The following is a 20,105-nucleotide window of genomic DNA, read 5'->3' on the forward strand; positions in this document are numbered from 1 at the left end:
GCAATTTGTAAGGGAAATCTGTCTTTTCTTTTTTTTCTTTTTTGCATGCATATGCAATTTTCTTATGACTGAGAGAATTCAGTGATAGCCACATTATAGAAAGTCATGTGTACACTATATGTTAGGAGGTAAATGTAGACATTGGCCAAAAAAAGAAGGGATAAATAGGAAAAAATCCATTCCATAGGCATATTATGGCCTCAGCCACATCATTCAGTGATGAAAAAAATAATTCCTCTGGCTTCTGAGAGAAGATAATTAAAATTATCAAGGAGCTGCCAGTGAAAAATAGCAGCTTTCTTGATGTATATATGGAAATCCAGCGCAGAGCATGTGGTATTCCTATGGCTAATGAATTCTAAGGCAAAGCCAGGAGCTGAAATACACAGAAACTCCCCACTGCAGGGATCTTTGGCACCATTGTGTGTCCCTGTAGCTGAGACAATGGGAACAATTTTATGCTAATCAGCGGAAATAAAATGCAACATTTTGGTACAAGAGAAATTAGCTGACACCGGCACTTGAACTTTTCTAAGCAGAAGTCTTGGTTGGTAGGTTATCAAAGTGGATAACGCTGTGAGGCACTTCAAACCTCATACAAGTTCTGGCAACTGCAACATGTACTGGAACTCTTTGTTTACCTTTTTTTTTTTTTTTTTTTGGCACACTAGGGAAACTTTTTTTTTTGTTTTTTTTTTGTGACTTTGCTACCATAAGGGATACAAACTATATATTCCCTACAATAACTTATTTCTTTGAATGGAAGGATCTAGTACTTTCACATGCCTAGGTTAAATGTCCTTCTTAAGGGTACTTAAAAGTGATTGATAATAGGTCCTCAGAAAACAAATACAAAATCAGAGGCAGTGGCAGAGAGAGGTCAAAGGCAAAGGGCCAGTGGGGGTGAATGTGGCCAAGTAATAGGGGGTGATAGGGAGAGGAGGCTACAGGAATGTATGTGTGGGGAAAGTGTTCTGTTGGATTGCTTGTGAGTCTTTCCAGCCAGTTCTGCAGCCAGGCTGAAGCTCCTCCTAGAATTTTATAAACCCCTGGGTAGCACAGGAGAGAGTATATTAATTGAATATTGTACATCATCATGCTGTGTTGCATAAACATTGAAAACACACACATATACAAAATTATATAGACCATGTTCCTTGCAATCAAACCACTTCTGCTTAAAGAAGTAACCAAATAAGTAAATTAAGGTGTTACTTTTCAAACCTTTTATACACATACTATTTAATTAGGATTTATGATTTTGGAAGGCAAGATAAGCAGGAATCATGGGGTCAATACCTTGAAATGGGAGAATGGACTAAGTCAGACACCACCGTTTCTTTGATTTAAGAAGTTACCCCCCTTCCATGAAACCTGTACTCCCAATGCATCTGCCTCTGTTGTAAATATGGTTTGTCTAACAAAGCCTTTCTTGGATAATTTGCATTAGCTTGTGCTGAAGTGTTTACCACTAGTGATTTTTCATGTCTCAAATAATGTAGAAGTGCTTTGATGACACGGTAGTAAACTATATCTGAGTGTCCAAACAAATACAGGTGTTCACCACTAGTGTTGCCTCTCTTCCAAGAAAAAAATTCAGAAATAACATTTAAAAATTCTGGCTTTTTATGGCAAAAATAAAGGCTATCTGAGAACACCACAGAGACAGTGAGAGTGCAGTTTGCAATACTGGCATACAACAATATCAGTGGAATTGGTTGAAAAAGAATCTTAAAATCTGTGTATAGTCCATAGGATTCGATGGGCTTTTTCCACAGCATAAGTCACTCTTCTTTTTCTTGCTTTATCAATAAAATGGGAAACATTTAAATTGATAAGCAAACGAAAAAAAAAAGTTGATATTACCCAGGCTTATTTTTATAAGCCCTTTTATCAAAAACATGTCTTTCAAAGTATTTTCACTAATTGTCACATGATGAAAACCACACTTTGTAGACACTAAAATAGCACCAAATTGCTCGCACTAATGAGTAAATATTCTTTAAATGAAAATTTAAACAAAAATTTAAATCAGAATTCTTTAAATGAGAAACTCTGAGTAGGAGAGGATTTATACCCCTATAGTGTAAGCCAACCTGGATTTTGCAAGACTGCAGTTTCTGATTGTGAGACAATAAATAGATATTTGGATACATCTAACGGTAACTTTGTGACAAGAGACAGTTTCTCTCTGACAGTAGGACAGATCCCATATGAGGCACATGTGTGTTACCTGCTGTTGGAAATGACATCCTACAGATGAGAAATTCTTAGGGTTATCAAAGACGATGTCACATCTCTCACCCCCCTTAAATAAATGAATTGTAGCTAATTACTCCTCAAGAAAAATCTTTATTTTGTTGATGCTCAGCTTGTTCAGGATTTTATCCTGTATGTGAGTAGCTGTAAGTTTTTTAAGTGAGAGACCTTTGCAGACCAGATAGCCTCAGATGCTGGTGTGACAGACATCATATGAAAACTGTTTCTCTCAATCCAACTGAGTTTAGTAGGATCAGAGGGGAATAGGTATGTTCATGCTTACATTTTTATATCGTGAAATTAATACTATTGAAAAGTTTCTTAAGTTTCCCAAACAGGTTAAAGATTAAACCTTCAGGGTTAAATTTTCATGAATCACTTAGGAAAAAAAATAATGACTTTTTACATGCCAGTGAGTTGTTAGCAGTATGTGAGAAATGCCTTTTGGAGCTTGGATTTTTGGTATGGACATAAGCTAAACTATGTAGCTTTTGTGCTTGCTGCTGCACAGAAACATTCAAAGAATGTGCATGTGAAGGATGTGAGGGTCTGGGGTTTGACTTGGGGAATGGTGAGTTCATTTGTCCGCATTTCTGTTCTATGATGCAGCAAAATCTTTCTGGCCCAGAACTGGACGTAAACTCAGATAAAACTACTTCTGTCTTCTCCAGGTTTGAATTTTGCTCTGTAGTTGCACATTTTCTAGAATCCAGCAGTGACAGGAACAGAGCAAGAAGTAGTACAAGAAAGGGGCAGGGTCAGGAAGAGAACGGAATGGGGATAAACATGAAGCTTCCAGGTCACTTCAGTTTAATTTAAAACTTGTCCATCCCTGCTCTCTTACACTTAAATCTTCCTTCTCTATCCCAAGGCTCTGTGAGTTTATTTGAACCAGGTCCCTCACACAAAGACAGCCGTCATATGTTAAAGAGGTGTCAAGTAACTATTTGCTTCTCCTAACTGCTTAGGGAAGGTCTGCAGGGCCTCCTTCCCTCTGGAATAAGAAGTGATGGATGTGGGTATACAAACATATGTGTGCAGGCCTTCTGCATCCTGCTTTGTCAGCACTTGGCTCACTCATACAGCTCCTGGGGACCTCAGCGTCCTCCAGTCAAGACCAAGAAAATCTTAGAAATACAGAACTAATTTTTTTATTTTACTTGCATATACTGTGATGCAGGAGAAGTTATGAGTACAATGACAGAGACTAGACACAAATTTTCTTGTGTTAGTTCATTGCATTATTGCAACTTTAAAAAAAAAAAAGGAAACTGCAGAAAATAAATCAAGAATCTTGATCTCTTATCTATGATTGATTTTTGTGTGATACTAAGAAGCTACAAGAGCAAGAATTGATACTTACAGAAGAATCTCTTTCGACTTAGAGATATCAAAATACATTGTGTTCAGTGTCATTCTTTTCAGGGCCTCTCCAAGCCTTAGAAGAATTGCCACTTTTGCAGTCAAATCCAAGTAACATCTGCTCTATGCAACCAGTCAATATTGTGGAAAAGTTCAAAGAATGAAGATCATTAGTAGTGTCAGCTTTACAACCAGAAGGTAATGGCATTGAAGTGAGCAAGTATAATACCCAACAATACCAGGCTCATTAACCAGTGATTTATCATGATGAAAAGACCTGTTTAACCTTTAGTCTTCACATGCTTTCTGTTTTTAACAAAAAGACCTATTATTTCTAGTTGTCAAGTGATAATTTGTGAGTTGTTAAAGGGATGTATTAAATTATACTTTAAACAATTATACACAATTACACTAATATTGCTTTTGCAATGGGATAAGTCGATGCCAATATGGTTTTTATTTTCCTCTCCTCTTATAATTTTGTTCATCCATCTTGAAAGTGAAATGATGACATTATATATATTTAGGATATCAGTATGTGACTTTTAGGCAAGTTAAATTGAGTTTGATGTGTGCAGCACATGACAATATTGTTTCACAGAAGCAGCAAAATCCACATAAAATATTTTGATGGTTGTATATAGAGTGCATAAAGCTTGTTCTTGCCTCTGAATAAAGACATGCATGTACCTGACTGTCCTGTAACCCTATACGGGGATGTTTCATTAATTTGGGTTTGGTTTTTTTTGGAAAGAAAACACTGCAGATTCTAGATGGCTTTTGACAGTTGCCATGTAACCTTGTCTACAGAAAAGCAGGCAACACAACTTATTCTGAGCCACAATATCTGTGCCTTGCGAGCAATAAGCCTCTCAGAAAATGTCATTCTACCAAAATGTGGCAAACTGTGTGGTGACTCTCGTGATGTAGAGAAACATCCATCAGGGGTTGGAAGATCCATAAGACTCATTTCAGATCTAATTAGATAATCAGATAATTTGTGATCTAATTCAGATGGGCATTGCAGTCACTAGGAACACCATATTTTCTACTGTCTAGTTTCACATGTTTTCCTATCTATTTGATTCTCTGTATATCATTAGTATAACCTAAGGACAAATTTATAACTGATTCAGTAATTCTCCAAGCATTTTTGTACACAAAGAGACTCTAGACACAACCCAACCTGCATGAGCAGATAAGATAGAATGATTGTGGACTTCACACCTGTCTTTTACATCTACATTTTGAATGTCATACATCCAAATGTATTGATGTTTCACATACAAATTTGAGAAAAGTCAGCATTTAAGAAGTTAGTAGGAGCAAAATGATAGCTTAATATAGTAGTAGAGAGACAATTCTCGATTTGTTCAAAATGAACAATTGGGAAGGATTTTCTAATCTATAAATGTGATTTTTACAGTTGGAAGACAGCTTGGTAATTTACAGGCAATGCAGTATTTGTGACAGAATTCTTCTGAACTAGGCATGTAATTTTAATGCCTTCGAAATGAGCAGAGATGTAAGACATTTTCTTTCCCTCAAGCTTATTAACAGAGATTTTAATCAATTAATGAATTATTGAATTTTTAAATAACAGGGACTCTAGGTCCACAGATTTCTGTAGATATCCTCCGTATAGATCTGTGTAGATTCCCTCTTTCTCTGCTTACCTACAATGCTAAAATACTGATCTCTGTTTTCTACTGTGAAGGTGTTATAAATTTTTAGGGAAAATACTGAGAATGTTTCATCCTTGGTGATGCGGATCCTCATCTTCTTGATGATCACTTCCAGGTGTGAACAAACATTTGGGGATGTGTTACTGTCTACCAACTTGGTTGTAAAATAATCTTAGTTGTTGAGAAAATATTCAAAAGTCTTGCTGCTTTTGAGAAAAAGTTTGGACTGAAAACAAGCCATGATGATCGTATTTATCCAGTATTGCAGTAATAGCATATTTGTTCATATTTCTGGAGTGCTAGTTCTGTTATTCTGCTCAATCTGCTAAAAATCCAATCTTTGTCTTCCTTTTCTAGGGTGACCACCCCAAGCACCATGGTGAGAAGGTGAGGTGAGCTTCTCTTGCTTCTTGCAGGTGGTGCTATTAAATAAATATTCAATGAGATAGGAAATGTAAAATAAGACTTGAAGAACTTCATGATTAGGATACTGGTCTCAGAGAAAAGACACTCCTGATGCTGGCTTCAAATTCATGGACTCTTTATGCACCATGGGAGTGCAGTAATATGAGAGACTGGCAATCATATATCATACAGCATCCATGTAATCCTCTGTCCTGGTGGTTTTATAGCTTTCTGTGGAGGCACTTTAGGTACTTCCTTGAAAGGGAAGGATTGAAACCAAGCCTTCTGGTTGAGTGACCTGTCTACCAGACTCCTGAAGGGACTGTGGACATACAGAGAGGATTTATCTGAATATATTATTTCTCTTATTTTATTTTTTAAAACATATGCTTCATTCAAAAGCATTCAATTTTAGTGCTGAATGCTTTTCGATATTTCTATGCTTTGTATTTGGTCAGGAAGCTAAGAACCCCCATGAATCTGAACTGTACTCCTTATACCAATTGAACTGAGCAGTCTATTACTTACATATCTGAGAGGATCAGGCTCCTAAGAGAAAACAGTGCTTTTAGTAGGATTAATTCTCAGTACCTTCCCAATGATCTAGTAACAAATGTGGATCCTTCCCTCTTTAAACAACAATCACTGATTTTTGCTGTTCCTGCAGGACTCAGCAGATTGGGTGAAATTCAGGCCTCACAGAAATTTTGCCATTGAATTCTATGGATGCAGAGTCTCAGCTTTTGTCTTTCCACTGCAGCCTGATGGGGAGAGGAAGGGCAGAAAGACAGACATCTCTGAAGGAAAGAAAAGACAACTTTTATCCTTTTCCCCCCCCTTTTGCATGTACAGTTACAAGATTTGCGTGATTGGCTGCAATAGCTTCCAAAAAGGAACAGGATCTCTGTCTCTTGGTTTGCAAATTTTGCCTGAAATAGAACTTCTAATACATTTCAGCCTGCGGAAAAAGCTTCCAGGGCAAAATGTCATTTTCCTTTGAAATTGTGGAAAATACCCAAATCTTGTGTTCGGCTTTGAACAATTTGTGAATTATCAGTTTGTGAGTTCTCACAGAAAGGAGGGAAAGAAAAACAAAATGAGAATTTGGTAGATTCAGGTTTTGTATGCAACTATTTGTAGCACTCTAGTGGTAATACCAGAATAGTTTCAGAGCTGTAAGAAAACGGTTGCTCTTTCTGGGTTCCATTTTGTGAGCTTCTATTCTGTCTCTTACGGACCTGACCATTTCAGGGTATGTTATCTCAGAGATAACTCATATGTACAAGTTCTAGCTGACATCTGGGTTGAGATACACTGTATTTTTTCACAGGATTCAGTGGTGTGTATGAGATCAGAAGCAAGATGGTGCCTGTAATAGGACTGTTTGGAAACTGGAATGTGGCTGAAGCATCATCTGGACTTTTCTTTGAGGTTGTCTATCCAGTTAGATGGATTTATAATAGTTTTGCAACACTGAAAAGTGAATGTTCTATTCTTATTGAGGAAAAAAAAAGTATAAGAGGTCATTTTATTTGGTTTTCAATCTTATTTGCTCTAATAAACCAAAATAGTACCATAAACAGTACCAAAGGAAAATGACTAGAAGACCCCAAGAAAATGAAAGGTATTTGAAAGATATGTTGTGTTCTCTTTAAAGAGAGCTTAAAGGCAGCACAGAAATACAGAGCTGGCTTGGCACATCCTGTAGTGTACATCTACATACACATTAAAATGCACTCGGTCTCAGAACGGGCTTTCTCCACTCCCTCTACCCTGCTCCCCTCCCCATTCTGCGCTGCCTAACAAAAGATTTTCCACAAAAGAAATTCTTCCTGGTTTGTAAAACAGTTGTGTAAAACTTGGACTGTAAAGCCACAGTTGACTGCTTTAATGTGGAACAGTTGGGAGGGTGGGGAATCGCTGGCAGGTTGGGACAGGACACAGCAATGGTGCCCCTATTCTGTCGGGGGTCTACTTAGTCACACCACCTGCTCCCCCTATTCTTTCAAAGGCGAACCAGTCATGACAGTATGAACAGACGGATGTTTAGCCTCAATACCTTGGACACACAGCACCAGACGGAGCAAGGGGAGTTAAGAAAAGATAAATTAAGTGATCAATAAAGATAAGGGACCTGTTTAGCAGTAAATGGTGGGGACAGAGCAGACAGAACAAGGGGTGAACGTGTGTTAAATAATGCAAGTGTGTGTTCAGCTAACCTCAAACTTTTCAAATCCATGTATTTTTCCCCAAAAAGCCTTCTTTTCCAGCAATGGTTAATTGTGTTTTAGGTAGATGTAAAGCATCTGTGGGCACACACGGGCTCCCCGATATGTCTCTTCAGAGTCAGCTATGCTGTTTGGCACTTGGCTTGAGTGTGAGGAAGGGGAAGAGAAAGGGGGCTGTGTCCAGGGTTGAGTCAGTGACTTCTTTGCACCTCCCACCTTTGTGACAGCAGGGGAAGAACAGTAAGGAGCAATGACATTCTGATAGAGAAACAGTAACAGTGCTTTGACAAGCTGATTGACAGTCAAGGGATCCAAAACTGTGGACTTATTTTAACTGGCTATCACACTCTTTGTCTCAAGAGCACTCTTTTTGTTCTGCCCTTTTGCCTACTACAGCAAAGGTCTTGATTTCAGGTTCAAACTTCTAACCCTACTGTAGTTTAAGAAGAAGATCTAAAAATCGACTTACAGTCACTTCACATGACACTTGACCTGTTAGAAAAGAAGCTACTGATACAATCACACCCAGCCCAAATGAGAGTTGTATTTTAATATGAATTTGAGTCCTGTTCTCCTCTAATGCCCAAAAAAGGAGGTGTTTTTCTCTGTGGAAGATTCAGGGTTGATACAATTAAACTCATTACTGCGATATAAGTGACGGTGTTTCTTACTGTGCCACAACAACTCTGTGGTAGGAGCACACAGGGGAGCAGCTACTCTGTATTTAGCAAGGGGGAACCCTGGAGTAATCATAAGCCTAGAGGAAGGTGATATCAGACACTGTAAGTTTGTAACTATGACAAGATGCCTTGTTCTTATGCTTAGGCCACCAGTACTGTCCACTCATTCAGGAAATTGCACTTTAAGTACTACTACTCTTAAAATAGACTAGTTCAGTTAGCAGGGACCTACAATAACCATGTAGTCCAACTCTCTAAGTATCACCAAGCAACATCTTCACTGGACTGGACCTAGTGGCACTCTTACATCCCACATTATGGTTCAAAACCCAAGGAACAAAAAAGTCCATAAAGTTGATTAACCTTCTTTTCTGCTTGTTGCTGTCTCAGTATGATGAAAGACATTGTAATTCTATTTAAATGGATAGCTGCCAGCCCACATCAAACAGGTTTTCCCAATTGCACTTTATCAAGTAGATTATATTGGTACTGTGGCCTTAGCTCCCATCCTTTCCATTACTTTGTGTACTTGTTGTGTAATGCTAAAACAACCATGCTGCAGAATAAATAGTAAAGTGCTGGGAGCTTTTAAGATGTCACTCACCAAAATGTCCAAGGATGTGAAAACTGAATTGTAGTGGTGCAATGAGGCACAAAATCTATTTCCATATTATAAAGGTATATAAAAGTCTATTCCTTTCCACTAGGCAGAATAAAATGCAGACCCCTATGAGACACTGGTAGATAGACTAAAGGACAGGGAGATACAGTCGACTCAAAGAGAAGAGTTTAATCAACCTTGGTGACTTGGTGATGGCTTGTAAGGGCAGCTGAGCCTCAGCTGTTCTCTCTAGTGTCATCCTGAATGAATACTTTGATTTTCGTTTTGGAGTTTAAATGTTTCTCACTGAGTATCCTCCCCAGCTGATCCTGTGCAGCTGTGGGAACTTGGGAAGTGGGAATCCATTTCCTGAGGGGAGAGGGGCAAGCACAGCTGCAGGGAGACAGCTGCTAGGGCCGGGTGGTTCTCATCACTGGGAAGATGGAGGTGTCCTCCACACACCATCCCAGCATTTCAGGCCAAAATATATGACTCCAGCCACCCTGCCTTTCAACTGCAAACCAGGCACAGGTCCTATGAGGAGCAGCTGAGGGAGCTGGGAGTTTTTAGTCTGGAGAAAGGGAGGCTCAGGAGTAACTCTTATCACTCTCTTACAAGGAGAGTTGCAGCCAGGTGAGGATTGGTCTCTTCTCCCAAGTAGCAAGGGACAGGACAAGAGGAAATGGCCTCAAGTTGTGCCAGGGGAGGTTTAGGTTGGATATTAGGGAACGTCTCTTTACTGAAAGGGCTGTCAAGCCATGGCACAGGGTGCCCAGGCATGTGATGGAGTCGCCATCCCTGGAAGTGTTTCAAAAATGTGTGGACATGGCACCTGGGGACGTGGTTTCGTGGTGGGCTTGGCAGTGGGGGCTTAATGGTTGGAATTACTCCAATGACTGTTGTTCTGGACCAATGTCCTTGGTCAGTGCTTTGTCCTTATGCAGCCAAACTTTTATTCTTTCCCCCTTAATGAGACAGTGGAGCTTTATTCCAAGGTGTGTTTCTTGGCTGCCCAGAATCCCAGGGCTCAGCTGTGCTTTGGAAACCTGCCTAGGTTGGAGTTTGCAACAGTATTTCCCCTCCTGTATTTTTAATGATTAATCTTCTTTTCTGCTTGTTGCTGTCTCTGTATGATGAAAGACATTGTAATTCTATTTAAATGAACAGTTGTCAACCCACATTAAACTGGTTGGGGTGGTGGTAAAGAGAGAAGAAGTTATGAAATAGAGAAGACCTGAGGGAAAGAATAGCTTCTTGCAGAGTTGCTAAACCCCAGTGCCATGTCACAATAGTGTTGAAAATTCTATTGCTGAATAGAAAAAAAATTGTCAAAGCTGGCAGAACTTTAAAATATTAGCAAATAACTTAATGTAAAATGTTGTCACTTTAAAAAGTTGTTTCTGTCTTCATACACAAAGGTTTGAAGTGAGGAGAAAAACAACCCACCGCTCTTGTTCTGTACTTCTTGTGTTATTAACAAGGAACAAAATGGACAAACAGACAATAGCTCTGTGTGAGTCAGGACCTTCTCCTGATTTCTGAATTGTACCTTGTCAAGTATAAGCATGCAATGAGGGTTTTATGGCTCTCAGCAGCAATGTTGAGATGTCATGTATGCTAAATAAAAGTGATGGGAAAAGGTTCTGTGCAGGCAGTACATTGTCAGCACTGTAATGATCGTGGCTTGGCTGACCACCATGGTTCTACTGGGACCTGATCCTTGTGGATACAGAGGGATTTCAGCAGCAGGCAACTGCTGTCTGCTTTGTGCAAAAAAAAAAATAATCTAACCACATACCCACAAATTCCGTAAAACAGTTCCCTGGTTTGGTAATTACCTTAATACATTCTGTGATTAATGATTTGTATCTGTGGGATTATCATTCATGAGCCTGGCAATAAAGCTGTTTAATTTTATGAGATGTTTTATAAATCCAGCTCCAAGAACAGCGTGACCCATTAGTGTTGGTACATCAGCTAAATGTGCATGCAGCACCATAAGATGATTCAAACAAACAAATGGGAGCATTATTATGTGCTCTGGAATTTACCACAGTCCAGCCACAGCTTGATTCATTTGGCAACCTTCTCCTACAGCTTAGTACAGTCATTTTAGAAAACTGTGGGTCTTTTCCCATGCAAAATCAGCTTGATAGTAAGATGTGTTCCATGAAGAAAGTGTGTGATCCTTATGTGTGATCCTTAATAATAATAATAAGCTATTCCAAAGACATCATGAATTCTTAACAAAAACATGTGGAATTGAAGAGGTGCTTTGGGACACAAAACCATCCTTGTTTTCCCCAAAGTCATTTAGTTAATTTAAATGGTTTGTTTTCTTGAACTCCATTCTGGATTTCAGTTTTTATTTTCTGGAGAGGCCGAGCCGTAGTGGGGCCTGAGGGTTTCCTCTGGCGAGAGGACTACAAGATCCCTCTGTCCTCTACACAAAATGTCCTGTTCCATAGTTTGTTTCTGCAGTTACCAAGAACTTTTGTGTTAATCTCTCTATATCTCTCACAGCCTGCTGATTTGATTCTTCTTCTTTTTATTACCTCACTTAGACTCATATAACAGCCCAGGTTGTAAATGATCCTCTGGTCCAACCAAAGCAAAGGAAGCCTTGTGGTACCTGATGTTTCATATTCTGCAGTATAATCAGCTATAATTTAAGAAGTTACATTACATCACTAAGAGATATATAATACCAGGTGGGATTTGGCAGGCAACACTTGCTAAAAACACAGGTGGTTATTTCATGCTCTCTCTTTTTTGTCTAATCCAGTAAGACATCTTAACAAGCTAACATTCTGACTGGCTTGTTTACAACATCACTTCTCTTGCTTGAAGATATTTAGACAGTAATTTACAGTCAATGGTGAAAACATAACTGGGTGTTTGCTCTTATATGAAGAAATAAGATGGGTATTTTTAGATAAAAGCCCCAAAGGAATTCTATGATTTCCTATTCCTACTTCAGTACAGGAACATCAGTCAGAAGGGCTAACTCAAACCACAGAATCTGGTTGTCATAGGAAATCCTGTTTTGCAGTTCTTCTCATTTTGCAGCAGACACATGATGTGTTTGACCCTCTGGCAACGCAAGGGCTGGTGCCCATAGCCCAGCTGACTCATGAAGTATTCACCCTTCCAGTGTCCATTCTCTTCTGATAGCAAATCCACTTGTTGGGTCTAAGATGAAAATAATCTGAATTAAAAGTACTCTTTCCCTGGGGGAATGAGAGGTAGCATAGTAACTTCTGCTGCCTCCTTCCTTTCTGAATCTGGGACTTCAGATAATCTCACAAGCTGAGGCTCAGTGCAGAGCACATAAGGAGCTGTTGAAACACTCAGAGCTCACCTCAGGACAGCCTCATTCCTCTTTGTCACAAGTTCTGGCTGAACCTGAGTTTCTGGAAATAACAGTTAGACAGTGTGTGCTGTCCTTTCAGCAGTGGGTTAACAGCCACTGCAGTTTCATTAATCATCCATACAGCGTGGCAGGGACCTGATTTCTCATAGCCATGAGGTTGGGTTGGGTGTTATAAGTAGCATTACTCTGCGAACAAAACAATTGTCAGAGCTGTCAGAGGGCTCAGCTCCTGCAGGAAGTAGGGAAAGGAAAAAGGAAATTAAGGGCTTTCTCATCAGGAGAGGAAAGTGATTACTTGCACAAGCCAGTGGTACCTCGTGTAGCTTCCTGAAATGCCCACAAGGACAAACATAGTCTGTCTGAATTCTCTGTTCTTGGCAGGAATATGTGACTGCCATAAACAAGAAGTGGGTAAAGACATGGGGAATTGCTTGTTTCTAATGGCAGATAGAATTTGCTAAAAGCAGGGAGGAGATGGGGCACTGTAAATACCTTCTAGAGTACCCAGGTGAGGACACTTCTAAAAGAGTGTAATTCCAAAATTTATTTTTGGTGGGGGAAAAATAGAAACATAATTTGCAGGTAGATTTTTATTTGGTCTCTCGGCTGCTATCAACACTGTTTTAATGAGAAATGGGCAGAGCAGGGGTCCTCGTTTAAGAAGGAATATTGTACATGATGTGCTTGTCACTCACCGGAGGCAGTGGAGGTCAGTGAGGGCAGAAACTCAACTCCTTGGACACTGTGAGTCTTTAACTGTCAGTACTGTCTCACACCATCCAACTTAAGAGTGTTTGAGTCTTCTGTCAAGGGTTCAGCTTGGCTCTAGGAGTATGAGGCTCTGCAGTTTCTGTGTTGTACTGTTACCTAAAGGAGACAGTCAATGCATCCCCAGCTTGTGTCACCTTCCAGAGAACCCTTCCAGTACCTAGGACTGGGTATGTTCCTGGGGGCAAAAGCTGTGGCTGAAGAGCTGCAGCTCCTGTCTGGATTTCAGAAGCTCCAGCAATCAGGCATGTTGTTTGAGCCTGTCCTTGTCTTCCGAGGACCTGAGTAAAAGTGCAGATTTATTTTGGATGTGCATCTTCTCATGCTCTTGAGCTGCCTCGCCAGGTCAGCTCACAGCCTGCTGCACGTGTCACAGAATCAGAGAATATGCTGAGTTGGAAGGGACCCACAAGGACTATTGAGTCCAACCCTTAGCCCTGCACAGAACTATCCCCAGGAATCCCCCCATGTGCCTGAGAGTATCATCAATCAAGCCTGTATAATTTGGGTGTGGATGGAATTAAGGAGGAAATGTTGGGCTGCCTCTAATTTAAACATTCCCCTCTACCTCCACTTAGAAACACAGTAGAGCCTTCTTGCTTTGTGAAATTCAGGTGAAAGGCAATAAATGGTCATAACATCGTTCAAATGCATGTAACCATATTGACTTACATGGAGTCAGTAATACAGATTCAATCACTGCCTAATAAATAGAGTCTGTATCACCATAGTTTTGTGCTAGTGAAACAATTCCAGTAAGGAAACCCTGGAGTAACACAAGGATAAATCATATTCCTTAAAGTTATACTGCCATTGTGTGTTTGTTGGTTCTAAAATCTATATAGTATTAAAGATCAGAATATTTTCAGGTTTTTTTACATATCTAACTAAAGGAACTTTTAGTTTCTCTTATTCTAAAACCAACAGCCGTTGTTTAGGATAAAAACATAAAATAAAAAGGTGATATAAAACAACTGAGATTTTACTACCAAAATTCAGGGAAGTGTAATTAACACAGTGATGGTGTTAAGCTTTGGGAATGAAAATATTTTTTAAAATGAGAAAAAAATATGATGCCTGTGGGTTATTGTTATTATTATATTTGAATAGTCCCATCTTCTCTGTGCCCCACAGCTTCATTCACATAGTAATTTTTCAAACATTTAGCTATCCTGAACAAAATAAATCATTCTCCAAATTGTTGGGGAAATGATATGGCCATGTTAGAATGCCTAAAATGTTCCCCCCATCTAATTAATATCTATTAATAATGTCTATTGCACATAACTTGTTCCTCCAGAGCCTACCAAGCCTATCACTGGCATCAGGCTTTCCTGAACTGTTTTAGTGTGTTTTCTTCCTGTTGTGGCTGAAGATGCATTGTTGGCACTATGGGAGAGACAGGCTTGCATATTTTTTTTACATCATCAGTCACACAATGTGATTACTCCAGCTGTACAAATAACGTAGGAAATGGATTTTTTTTTGCATTAGAATTATGCAAGCCCAGCAAATAATCCCAACAATTGCTTCTTAAGTCAGTGAAATTTCAAGCCATTCAGTTTTCTTGTAAGGAGCTCACGGCTTCTTTGATGATGAGGTTTGTTAAGCCCAAATGTGGAGAACTAATAAAATAATAAAAAGGCTCCAGAGGTGTTTATAGATTTCAATTATCTCTTACTTTCTCTCCCAGGATTGGGCTGTGCAGGATTGTGCTACCCTCAAGTAGCACTTGAGTCTCGGCTGCATTTTATGCTGCCTGTCTCCGAGGTTTCTTCTTTGTGGCTGAATCGCCTTAGCTGGGTAGTGTACAGAGGTGCCAAGGGGTTGCCGAGACAAAGCACTGTGCTTCACAAAAGCAAAGGAGCAAAAGGAAGCAAAATTGAATCTCTAGCACCCAGCTCCTGGGCAAACAGACAAAACTAACGGATCCACTCTTGCTCCTCCCATCCAATTACTGTGATCCAGTAGAAAGAATATGGCAACATCGGTTCACACAAACTCTAATACTCTTAATCCCTTCCATACATATAAACCTCACATTCACCACCACTACTTCATTATCGAGCCACCCAGGCAGCCGGAGCGTCGGAATGGACCCACCGGCTGCAAAAACCTGCCTCCTTCAGGTTTTAATCAGCTAATGAGGGATATGCAAATGACAAGCTTATGGGATTATGCCTTGTCTAACAGCAGTCCTCCTCACAGCGATGCAGCACTAATACAGGTGTTAGTAAACTGGTTATTAGGCGCTGGCTAATTTAGGCCCATTCATGTTGGGATTGTGCTGGCAGCCGTGCCATTTGTACTGGTGTTTGTGGCCCAGTAGGACATCTATTAGGGCTGTGGTGGGTCTGACACAAACTCCTCGCTGCTAGATATGAAGTTAATAAATCCAGTTGGGTTGGTCTTTAGCCATACACAGCAATCCAGGACTGAAATGGGGATTTCCCCCTCTACCCCAGCTGCCTGGGAAATTGCCACAAGAGGGCAAAGGGGGGGTTTAATTGACAGCTACTTAACATTTATATGAACTTTTCACATACTTTTGAATAAAATGCAAAGTGAAGCACTATGATTAGCCTATTTTTTCTCTTGATCACAACTAGTCCACTCTCTCTTCCATGAAAGAACATGCAGCCTAGAAATACACAGTGAGAACAAAACACACCACTTCTGGGGATGAGCGATCTCTCTGGGACTTTGGCTGTTTCAGTTGTTCGGTACATCTTTCTGCTGTCTAAGTTTTCTTACTCAGTGATATTTCTTTAAAAAATTTCCTTCGCTGTGCAAGCAACTCTGCACTGTAGTGCGTTTACTCACCAGGTCAGTGGAGAAAAGTGGAGTGACATCAGTAAGGTATTCACAGACCAGAGCATGTGATGTGAACACTTTGTTAGTGGATACCCCTGCTGCACGGTTGTCTAAAATTTCCCAAAGTATACTCATTTCATCAACAGTAAACATTCCATACACATAAATATGTGTGCCAAGTCTATAACAATTTTCAGTATTTCCCCAAAGGACTTTGGTGTCAACTTACAGAAGTCTAAGAACTGAAACTAAGAGAGGACAAGAAAATAATTTTAAAATCTCTGCTTTATGAACAATGAAATAGAGGAGCACAGCTGCTTCCATGTATGAGGAACCCAGAACATATTAGAAATACACAAGGACAGTATCTGAGAAGTGTCAAAATTAAATAGAAGATGCCCAATGAATGACAGCTTTTATTTTCTCCAGTCAGCAGAGGAAAGGAGGTATTTTAAAGTAAGTCTAACTTAAAGGTCCATTTGAGGATTTTGCCAAAAAAAAGTGATGTTGTGTGGTTTTGTTTTTGTTACAATAGTAATACCTCCAACTGCACTGTCCTTCATTTAAATACTATTTAAAATTCAAGAAACTCACCAGAGTATTGAGCTGTCTGGGGAGAAGCCAGAAAGCCAGGGGGGTCCAGGTAGCTTTTAAGGAGTTCAAAGGTTTGATTTCATCTTTAAAACGACTGAGTTGGGATTGTCATCTTATACGTGGGGGATGTTGAGACAAAGGTTTAAAGGGTAAAGAGTTCAAAAGTGAGCCCACAAATATCAATATGCAAAGCCTCTTAGGTTTAATGCACACATATCTGTTCTTCCTCTGTTTGCTCTGACTGACCCTAACTAAATGTGTATCTTTAAAGCAAAGTTCTTCAGCTAAACTTTTCTTGTGCCTTTCTACTTTAAGATGTTTGAAAATAAAACAGGGGTCTAAAAATTTGAAAATTTGAAAATTCAGTGATCATCCTCTTGAATCTAAGGGTTCTAGATAAATGACACCTGCTCATCTGCTTATATATCACCTTTACTGAGGTTGTAACCTGAGGTGGCCTGTGGACACTCTCTTGTTCACTTTTTGCTTGGGATAACCTGTGCTTTGTGTAATGAATTTGCCTGGATCTTGTATGAGCTAAAAAGCATTGAGTAAAGGAGGGAGGAAGTCAGAAATACTAGAATGGTTTAAATAGAGCATGTATTTTTGGGTTTTTTTTTGCATTCTGTCATCCTGCTCTTCGGTCACCTCTAAAATAACCTGGAGAATACGATGGGGAGAATCTGAATTGTATTGGCTATAGCCCAGTGGAGTCTTGCTGGTGGAATGTTGTGCTATTTGTAGATAATAAAGAGATCTGTCTTTTTATCCTTGTGCTTTGTCTCTATATGCTGCTGCTTCAAATAATGAGAAGGTAAGAAAAGTTTATCAAGTTTGGACCTATTCAAAATCCCAGAAGCCAGAATCTCCAAATATTCACCAAGAACATAAATCCTCAGAAAGATGAAGAAATTCTTTAGAACAAGGGAAAAGATATATTTTCTTTTAATGGATATGCCAGTGAAACAGCAGCACCTCCAGTTGCTGATAATTCTGTTTTAGTTGAGAGCTGAGGAGGTGAGGCATATTGAATTTATGAAATGCAACAGACCTAAGGGAATGCAAAAGACATGGTAGGAAAAAAAGCCTACTTGTACTCGAACAGACCATATCAGAAATGTTCTTAAAATTTTAAGGAAACATATTTGATCAGTTAACAACGTTGGCAGTAGTTGCCACAAGTGGGAGCAAAAGAATTGTTTCTAAGAGGGTAGTTTTGAAATAAATTTTCTGTGTGTTTCTTTTTTTTGTTTCTTGCTTTTTTTTTTTTTCTTTAACACGTGGATGATTACTTCTGGCACTTTGAAGAGAGTGCATGCTGCATTCAAGTAAGAGGTTGCACTTTGATTTGGTCAAGAAAGTATAAAAATGCAGTGTTCACAAATGAATGTGTGTATGAAAAAGTATCTATGCTCCAGTGGAGAGAAACACATGAGCTATAGTAATGTATACATGTTGAGGGAAGAAACAGTGGCAGTAAACATGAAATTAAAATGTAATTAAATTAGGAATCCACCCGTGCTGATTTCCACTGGATGACCTAACGAGCTGCCAGGTGATGTGCTGTCAACAGTGCACTTAAGCAGCTGCCAGTCTTGTACCCCAGAAGGGTGAATCTCAAAGGCTGGGAGAGAAAGGAGGATATGCCTTCACTTCTGTCCAGGGACTATCATCACCTAGCAGCAGTTATATTTCCCAGGTAATGTTCATTTGTATTTTGGAAAGGAACCCTTCAACTGCTAAGCATCCTTGAATTCCACACAGGTTGTAATCAAAGGACCAGTGATACTGCAACTTCAAGAATTCCATTTAAACTTGCTTTATTGCAAATGCTCTTTGAAATCTACTTCTTTATCTCTAAAATAGAAATGGCACAATGAATGATATTGCTAGGGTTCATAGCAGTTTGAATTAAAACAGCAACTTCTTCTAGATTTCAGGAAAATAAGTTTTTCGGCCTGCTGTTTTCCTCAGTATTTTTACCAATAAAACTTTGGGGGTAGATGAATCATAAACCTGTTTTGAAGGACTCACTGTAAAATATTTATTTCCCACATATGCAGAATAAATAATAATAAAACCGGAACACAAATTGCTCTTGTAAACAGCACACATAGCTTTTTATGAATCAGACTCCCTGAGAGTTTCTCTTTGAGTTTCAGATGCTAGGATCTATCTACAGCTTCAAGAAATCTAATCTAATAGAGTAATCTAATCTGGGATCTATAATTTTAAAATTCCTTCACGGAAACAGACATATTCACAGAGAAGAGAATCCATTTTTGCCCTCCTTTATTTTGAAGATAGTCCTCCACCGTGCTAAACAAATATATTATTCCCAGGCTACTAGAACGTCTTTAAGAATGTTGCAGAACTGTCAGCATGGAATTCTGTGCTGCCTAAAGAAATCCTGTGTTCTGCTCACTAACACAGTGAAATGTTTCTGAGGAGAAGAGATGCCTAATCAAGAGATGGGGTAAGACAACACTGAAGATCCAGACTATGAATCCAGCCTGAGCCAGCTGAGTTTTGTCCTGAACTGTGTCTCATGATGTGGCCCATAAGCAGGTGGGAGAGGAGGGTCTGTGGAACAGCCACTCCACTGTGCCTTGGCCTCTTTCAGTGTCATGGTTTCAGCAGAGTGTTTGGAAATATGGTTAATGAGAAGGTGACACCAAAATATGTTGTAGTGTTGATAGTGTTTTCTAACAAGCACCACCAGAGGAAAGTTGTAACTCTGCATCCTACCTTGTAACTTGGTGTATATACATTTCCCAGCTCCTTCCACCAACCTCACTCTTGCAGTCTAGATATAACTGATGTAAGTCTGATTTCTTATTCATTCAGAGAGACCTACCTGTGATATAGCAGAATTATAATTGCTTCTTTCTCAAGCAAATTTCCTTATCTGGCTGCAAGTTATATTCTCTAATTTGTTCTAGATGGCCATGTTCTATTAGATAAAATTTTTATGGTACCTGTTTGAAATACACAGTTTTTTCCAGTGACATGCATAGGGCATACCAAAATCTGTCTATACCAAGATTTTCACTTTTCCCAGTGATTGATTTCTGGTCCCTTGGGATAACTCTATTATCAGAAAGATCAGTTGTCAAAAACAGCTTATGCCTCCCATTCCAGGGAAAGTAAATACAGCTTCCTTCTTAGACACTTCTGAACCCTAAATTGTTTACAACTTTTCCTGGAAAGAATTCTCAGTTCCCTCACTGGGATCACAAAATGGGAAAAAATGCACCATGAAAAGTAAGTCCGTTTAGATTCTTGTTTAAGGAGTTATTTGCAAATGCAAAAAAATGTGAGAAAATTACATCCTAA

At 39.3% G+C, this 20,105-nt stretch overlaps 1 protein-coding gene across 2 annotated transcripts in view; it reads left to right on the forward strand.

The window, feature by feature from the left end:
* PRMT3 (protein arginine methyltransferase 3) overlaps positions 1-20,105 on the forward strand; it is a 143,303-nt gene that overhangs the window by 39,163 nt on the left and 84,035 nt on the right. The window contains exon 2 of one of the 2 annotated variants that reach the window (XM_039386003.1): positions 5,664-5,693. The exons of the other annotated variant lie outside the window; for it this stretch is intronic. The gene's annotated coding sequence lies outside the window, so the exon portion shown is untranslated. The remainder of the gene's footprint in view (positions 1-5,663; positions 5,694-20,105) is intronic. 2 annotated transcript variants of the gene reach the window in all.

This window comes from Pipra filicauda, unplaced genomic scaffold, assembly GCF_003945595.2.
Source record: "Pipra filicauda isolate LSUMZ 115617 unplaced genomic scaffold, ASM394559v2 scaffold45_size4122338_pilon, whole genome shotgun sequence".
Taxonomy (NCBI): Eukaryota; Metazoa; Chordata; class Aves; order Passeriformes; family Pipridae; genus Pipra; species Pipra filicauda.